Source organism: Nothobranchius furzeri, unplaced genomic scaffold (genome assembly GCF_043380555.1).
Source record: "Nothobranchius furzeri strain GRZ-AD unplaced genomic scaffold, NfurGRZ-RIMD1 Scf093, whole genome shotgun sequence".
Classification (NCBI taxonomy): Eukaryota; Metazoa; Chordata; class Actinopteri; order Cyprinodontiformes; family Nothobranchiidae; genus Nothobranchius; species Nothobranchius furzeri.
The window spans coordinates 65001-72500 of NW_027223109.1; positions in this window are offsets into that span (position 1 = coordinate 65001).

The window sequence follows — 7500 nt, forward strand, 5'->3', positions numbered from 1 at the left end:
CTGGAGGTCTAAAGGATGACCAGTAGTTGTGGTTCTCGCCCCGGGACTTGGGTCAGAGTATAGCCCAAGTGGAGCACTTGTGTCGGCCTAGGGAGGCTGTGCCGGGCCCCCTGGAGATCTAAAGGATGACCATGAGGTCAAAAGGATGACCAGTAGTTGTGGTTCTCGCCCCGGGACTTGGGTCAGAGTATAGCCCAAGTGGAGCACTTGTGTCGGCCTAGGGAGGCTGTGCCGGGCCCCCTGGAGGTCTAAAGGATGACCAGTAGTTGTGGTTCTCGCACCGGGACTTGGGTCAGAGTACAGCCCAAGTGGAGCACTTGTGTCGGTCTAGGGAGGCTGTGCCGGGCCCCCTGGAGGTCTAAAGGATGACCAGTAGTTGTGGTTCTCGCCCCGGGCCGTGGGTCTGAGTATGGCCCAAGTGGGGCACTTGCGTCGGACTGGGGAGGCTCTGCCGCGCCCCCTGGAGGTCAAAAGGATGACCAGTAGTTGTGGTTCTCACCCCGGGTCGTGGGTCCGAGTCTGGCCCGAGTAGAGCACTTTGGTCGGCTACCGGGGGGTGTGCCGTGCCCCCTGGAGCCATGGGAGTGAGCTCCAGCAGACTGGTATTTTTCGGAGAACCAGGCCCACACTCCTCAGACTTTGTGCCCAGGGACAGGCCACCAAAATCGGCCGCGGCTCGTGCACTTTGCCCCTGCGTTTCTCCCAGAACCAGAGCCGGAAAAATCCCAAAATTGATGCCCAGAGATAGTCGACTCTGCCTGGAATAGATTGCCACCCAAACCCGCCAACTCACGCTGGTTTTCCGATGGCCTCACCTACTAACCCGAGCATGGTCATCGCTCGCACCTTCCAAAACCTCCAGGGGCGCAGGCACTTTTCATTTACTGGCCATAAGGCCGACCGCCTTAAGCGTTAAGCGATAAGCGAAAGGCTTAGTTTGGACTTAGTTTTTGGAGCGACGAGGTCGCCGTTTTGTCAATTCTGAACCGATTTTCACGCGGTTTTCGACTGCCTGCGCCTGGGGAGCCGCCCAGAAGCCCCAGGCAGTGTTCTGGGTGGACTTCCGGACCGGTCCGGACCCGGTACCGGCCGGGGGAACCGCACCACGCCTCTCGGGCGTTTCTACACCGATTTTCGCGGGGTTTTCGACTGCATAGACGGGGCCACCTGCTGCAGGGCCCGAGGGAGGGCCTTACTGAGCTGGGTCCGACGCAGGGCCCGGTTCCTGGAGCCCGCTGGGGGGGGGGGGGGGTTCTCTAAGGCTCACGGCGGGCTGCTGAGGGGCCGGATCGGATGCAGACAGGCGCTCCTCTGCCCAGGTCTTTGCTCCCCTGCCCCACTAGGAATGGAAGACACACTGCCAACAGCTTCTGGAGGGTGATGGGCCCTGCTGCAGACCAGGTCCGACCCAGGTTTCAGCTATCCCACCCCGCAGGGACTTAAAGACACACTGCCATCAGCTTCTGGAGGCTGCTGAGCTCTACTATAGAGCAGGTCCGACCCAGGTTTCAGCTCCTGCAGCCCACTAGGACTTAAACACACACTGCCATCAGCGTCTGGATGGTGATGGGCCCTGCTGCAGACCAGGTCCGACCCAGGTTTCAGCTATCCCACCCCGCAGGGACTTAAAGACACACTGCCATCAGCTTCTGGAGGCTGCTGAGCTCTACTATAGAGCAGGTCCGACCCAGGTTTCAGCTCCTGCAGCCCACTAGGACTTAAACACACACTGCCATCAGCGTCTGGATGGTGATGGGCCCTGCTGCAGACCAGGTCCGACCCAGGTATCAGCTCCTGCACCCCGCAGGGAATTGAAGACACACTGCCATCAGCTTCTGGAGGCTGCTGAGCTCTGCTATAGACCAGGTCCGACCCAGGTTTCAGCTCCTGCACCCCGCAGGGAACTAAACACACACTGCCATCTGCAACTGGAGGCTGCTGAGCCCTGCTGCAGACCAGGTCCGACCCAGGTTATGGCTCTCCCACCCCCCTGGGACTTAAACACACACAGCCATCAGCTTCTGGATGGTGATGGGCCCTGCTGCAGACCAGGTCCGACCCAGGTTTCAGCTCCTCAACCCCGCAGGGACTTAAACCCACACCGCCATCAGCTTCTGGAGGGTGATGGGCCCTGCTGCGGGCCAGGTCCGACCCAGGTTTCAGCTCTCCCACCCCGCAGGGACTTAAACACACACAGCCATCAGCTTCTGGGGGCTGCTGAGCCCTGCTGCAGACCAGGTCCGACCCAGGTTTCAGCTCTCCCACCCCGCAGGGTCTTTAACACACACACTGCCATCAGCTGCTGGAGGCTGCTGAGCTCCGCTATAGACCAGGTCCGACCCAGGTTTCTGCTCCTGCACCCCGCAGGGAATGAAAGACACACTGCCATCAGCTTCTGGAGGCTGCTGAGCCCTGCTGCAGACCAGGTCCGACCCAGGTATCGGCTCTCCAACCAGGCAGAGACTTAAACACACACACACACACACACACTGCCATCAGCTTCTGGGGGCTGCTGAGCTCTGCTGTAGACCGGGTCCGACCCAGGTTTCTGCTCCTCCACCCCGCAGGGACTTAAACACACACTGCCACCAGCTTCTGGAGGGTGATGGGCCCTGCTTTAGACCAGGTCTGACCCGGGATATAGCTCTCCCACCCCGCAGGGACTTAAACACTCACTGCCATCAGCTGCTGGAGGCTGCCGAGCTCTGCTGCAGACCAGGTCCCACCCAGGTTTCTGCTCCTGCACCCCGCAGGGACTTAAACACACACTGCCACCAGCTTCTGGAGGGTGATGGGCCCTGCTGTGGACCAGGTCCGACCCGGATATCAGCTCTCCCACCAGGCAGGGACTTAAACACACACTGCAATCAGCTGCTGGAGGCTGCTGAGCTCTACTATAGACCAGGTCCGACCCAGGTTTCAGCTCTCCCACCAGGCAGTGACTTAAAGACACACTGCCATCAGCTGCTGGAGGCTGCTGAGCTCTTCTATAGACCAGGTCCGACCCAGGTTTCAGCTCTCACACCAGGCAGGGACTTAAACACACACTGCCATCAGCTGCTGGAGGCTGCTGAGCTCTGCTATAGACCAGGTCCGACCCAGGTTTCAGCTCTCCCACCAGGCAGGGACTTAAAGACACACTGCCATCAGCTGCTGGAGGCTGCCGAGCCCTGCTGCAGACCATGTCCGACCCAGGTTTCAGCTCTCCCACCAGGCAGGGACTTAGAGGCACGCTGCCATCAGCTTCTGGAGGCTGCTGAGCTCTGCCATAGACCAGGTCCGACCGAGGTTTCAGCTCTCCCACCCCGCAGGGACTTAAACACACACTGCCATCAGCTGCTGGAGGCTGCTGAGCTCTGCTATAGACCAGGTCCGACCCGGGATATAGCTCTCCCACCCCGCAGGGACTTAAACACACACTGCCATCAGCTGCTGGAGGCTGCTGAGCTCTTCTATAGACCAGGTCCGACCCAGGTTTCAGCTCTCCCACCCCGCAGGGACTTGAACACACACTGCCATCAGCTTCTGGAGGCTGCTGAGCTCTGCTATAGACCAGGTCCGACCCAGGTTTCTGCTCCTCCACCCCGCAGGGAATTAAAGACACACTGCCATCAGCTTCTGGATGGTGATGGGCCCTGCTGCAGACCAAGTCCGACCCGGGTTACAGCTCTCCCACCAGGCAGGGAATTAAACACACACTGCCATCAGCTGCTGGAGGCTGCTGAGCTCCGCTATAGACCAGGTCCGACCCGGGTTCCTGCTCCTGCACCCCGCAGGGACCAAAACACACACACTGCCATCAGCTTCTGGAGGCTGCTGAGCTCTTCTATAGACCAGGTCCGACCCAGGTTTCAGCTCTCCCACCAGGCAGGGACTTAAACACACACTGCCATCACCTTCTGCTGGCTGCTGAGCTCTGCTGCAGACCAGGTCCGACCCAGGTTTCAGCTCCTGCACCCCGCAGGGAACTAAACACACACTGCCGTCACCTTCTGCTGGCTGCTGAGCCCTGCTGCAGACCAGGTCCGACCCAGGTTTCAGCTCCTGCACCCCGCAGTGGATTAAAGACACACTGCCATCAGGTTCTGGAGGCTGCTGAGCTCTGCTGCAGACCAGGTCCGACCCAGGTTATGGCTCTCCCACCCCGCAGGGACTTAAACACACACCGCCGTCAGCTTCTGGATGGTGATGGGCCCTGCTGCAGACCAGGTCCGACCCACGTTTCAGCTCTCCCACCCCGCAGGGGATGAAACACACACTGCCATCAGCTTCTGGAGGCTGCTGAGCTCTGCTAAAGACCAGGTCCGACCCAGCTTTCAGCTCTCCCACCAGGCAGGGAGTTAAAGACACACTGTCATCGGCTTCTGGAGGGTGCTGAGCCCTGCTGCACACCAAGTCTGACCCAGGTTTCAGCTCATCCACCCCGCAGGGACCTAAACACACACTGCCATCAGCTTCTGAGTGGTAATGGGCCCTGCTGCAGACCAGGTCCGACCCAGGTTTCAGCTCCTCCACCCCGCCATCACCAGCTGGAGGCTGGCTGCTGCTCCTGCACCCTGCCATCAGCTGCTGGAGGCTTCTGTTCCTCCACCCCGCCATCAGCAGCTGGAGGCTGGCTGCTGGAGGCTGGCTGCTGCTCCTCCACCCCGCCATCACCAGCTGGAGGCTGGTTGCAGCTCCTGCACCCCGCCATCAGCTGCTGGAGGCTGCCTGCAGCCCCTGCACCCCGCCATCAGCTGCTGGAGGCTGGCTGCAGCTCCTGCACACCGCCATCAGCTGCTGGAGGCTGCCTGCAGCTCCTGCACCCCGCCATCAGCTGCTGGAGGCTGGCTGCTGCTCCTGCACCCCGCCAGCAGCTGCTGGAGGCTGGCTGCTGCTCCTCCACCCAACCATCAGCTGCTGGACGCTGGCTGCTGCTCCTGCACCCCGCCATCAGCTGCTGGAGGCTGGCTGCTGCTCCTCCACCACCCAACCATCAGCTGCTGGACGCTGGCTGCAGCTCCTCCACCCCGCCATCAGCTGCTGGTGGCTGGCTGCAGCTCCTTCACCCCGCCATCAGCTGCTGGTGGCTGGCTGCAGCTCCTTCACCCCGCCATCACCAGCTGGAGGCTGGCTGCTGCTCCTGCACCCCGCCATCAGCTGCTGGAGGCTGCCTGCAGCTCCTGCGCCCCGCCATCAGCTGCTGGAGGCTGGCTGCTGCTCCTGCACCCTGCCATCAGCTGTTCGAGGCTGGCTGCAGCTCCTCCACCCCACCATCACCAGCTGGAGGCTGGTTGCAGCTCCTGCACCCCGTCATCAGCAGCTGGAGGCTGCCTGCTGCTCCTGCACCCCGCCATCAGCTGCTGGAGGCTGCCTGCAGCTCCTGCACCCCGCCATCATTTGCTGGAGGCTGGCTGCAGCTCCTGCAACCCGCCATCAGCTGCTGGAGGCTGGCTGCTGCTCCTCCACCCCACCATGACCTGCTGGAGGCTGGCTGCAGCTCCTTCACACCGCCATCAGCTGATGGATGCTGGCTGAACGCTGGAGGCTGGCTGCTGCTCCCACACACCGCCATCAGCTCCTGGAGGCTGGCTGGCTGCTGGAGGCTGTCTGCTGCTGCTCCTCCACCCCGCCATCACCAGCTGGAGGCTGGCTGCTGGAGGCTGGCTGCAGCTCCTGCACCCCACCATCAGCTGCTGGAGGCTGGCTTCTGCTCCTCCACCCCGCCATCAGCTGCTGGGGGCTGGCTGCTGGAGGCTGGCTGCAGCTCCTCCACCCCGCCATCACCAGCTGGAGGCTGGTTGCAGCTCCTGCACCCCGCCATCAGCTGCTGGAGGCTGCCTGCTGCTCCTGCACCCCGCCATCAGCTGCTGGAGGCTGCCTGCACCTCCTGCACCCCGCCATCAGCTGCTGGAGGCTGGCTTCTGCTCCTCCACCCCGCCATCAGCTGATGGAGGCTGCCTGCTTCTCCACCCCGCCATCACTAGCTGGAGGCTGGCTGCTGGAGGCTGGCTGCAGCTCCTCCACCCCGCCATCAGCTGCTGGAGGCTGCCTGCAGCTCCTGCACCCCGCCATCACCAGCTGGAGGCTGGCTTCTGCTCCTCCACCCCGCCATCAGCTGATGGAGGCTGCCTGCTTCTCCACCCCGCCATCACTAGCTGGAGGCTGGCTGCTGGAGGCTGGCTGCAGCTCCTCCACCCCGCCATCAGCTGCTGGAGGCTGGCTGCTGCTCCTGCACCCCGCCATCAGCTGCTGGAGGCTGGCTGCTGCTCCTCCACCCAACCATCAGCTGCTGGACGCTGGCTGCAGCTCCTCCACCCCACCATCAGCTGCTGGACGCTGGCTGCAGCTCCTCCACCCCGCCATCAGCTGCTGGAGGCTGCCTGCAGCTCCTGCACCCCGCCATCAGCTGCTGGAGGCTGCCTGCAGCTCCTGCACCCCGCCATCACCAGCTGGAGGCTGGCTTCTGCTCCTCCACCCCGCCATCAGCTGATGGAGGCTGCCTGCTTCTCCACCCCGCCATCACTAGCTGGAGGCTGGCTGCTGGAGGCTGGCTGCTGCTCCTCCACCCAACCATCAGCTGCTGGACGCTGGCTGCAGCTCCTCCACCCCACCATCAGCTGCTGGACGCTGGCTGCAGCTCCTGCACCCCGCCATCAGCTGCTGGAGGCTGGCTTCTGCTCCTCCACCCCGCCATCAGCTGCTGGAGGCTGCCTGCTGCTCCTGCACCCCGCCATCAGCTGCTGGAGGCTGGCTGCTGCTCCTGCACCCCGCCATCAGCTGCTGGAGGCTGGCTGCTGGAGGCTGGCTGCAGCTCCTCCACCCCACCATCAGCTGCTGGACGCTGGCTGCAGCTCCTCCACCCCACCATCAGCTGCTGGACGCTGGCTGCAGCTCCTGCACCCCGCCATCAGCTGCTGGAGGCTGGCTTCTGCTCCTCCACCCCGCCATCAGCTGACGGAGGCTGCCTGCTTCTCCACCCCGCCATCACTAGCTGGAGGCTGGCTGCTGGAGGCTGGCTGCAGCTCCTCCACCCCACCATCAGCTGCTGGACGCTGGCTGCAGCTCCTGCACCCCGCCATCAGCTGCTGGAGGCTGGCTTCTGCTCCTCCACCCCGCCATCAGCTGACGGAGGCTGCCTGCTTCTCCACCCCGCCATCACTAGCTGGAGGCTGGCTGCTGGAGGCTGGCTGCAGCTCCTCCACCCCGCCATCAGCTGCTGGAGGCTGGCTGCTGCTCCTGCACCCCGCCATCAGCTGCTGGACGCTGGCTGCAGCTCCTCCACCCCGCCATCACCAGCTGGAGGCTGCCTGCTGCTCTTCCACCCCGCCATCAGCTGATGGACGCTGGCTGCAGCTCCTCCACCCCGCCATCAGCTGCTGGAGGCTGGCTGGCCGCTGGAGGCTGGCTGCTGCTCCCACACACCGCCATCAGCTGCTGGAGGCTGGCTGGCTGCTGGAGGCTGGCTGCTGCTGCTCCTCCTCCCCGCCATCACCAGCTGGAGGCTGGCTGCTGCTCCTA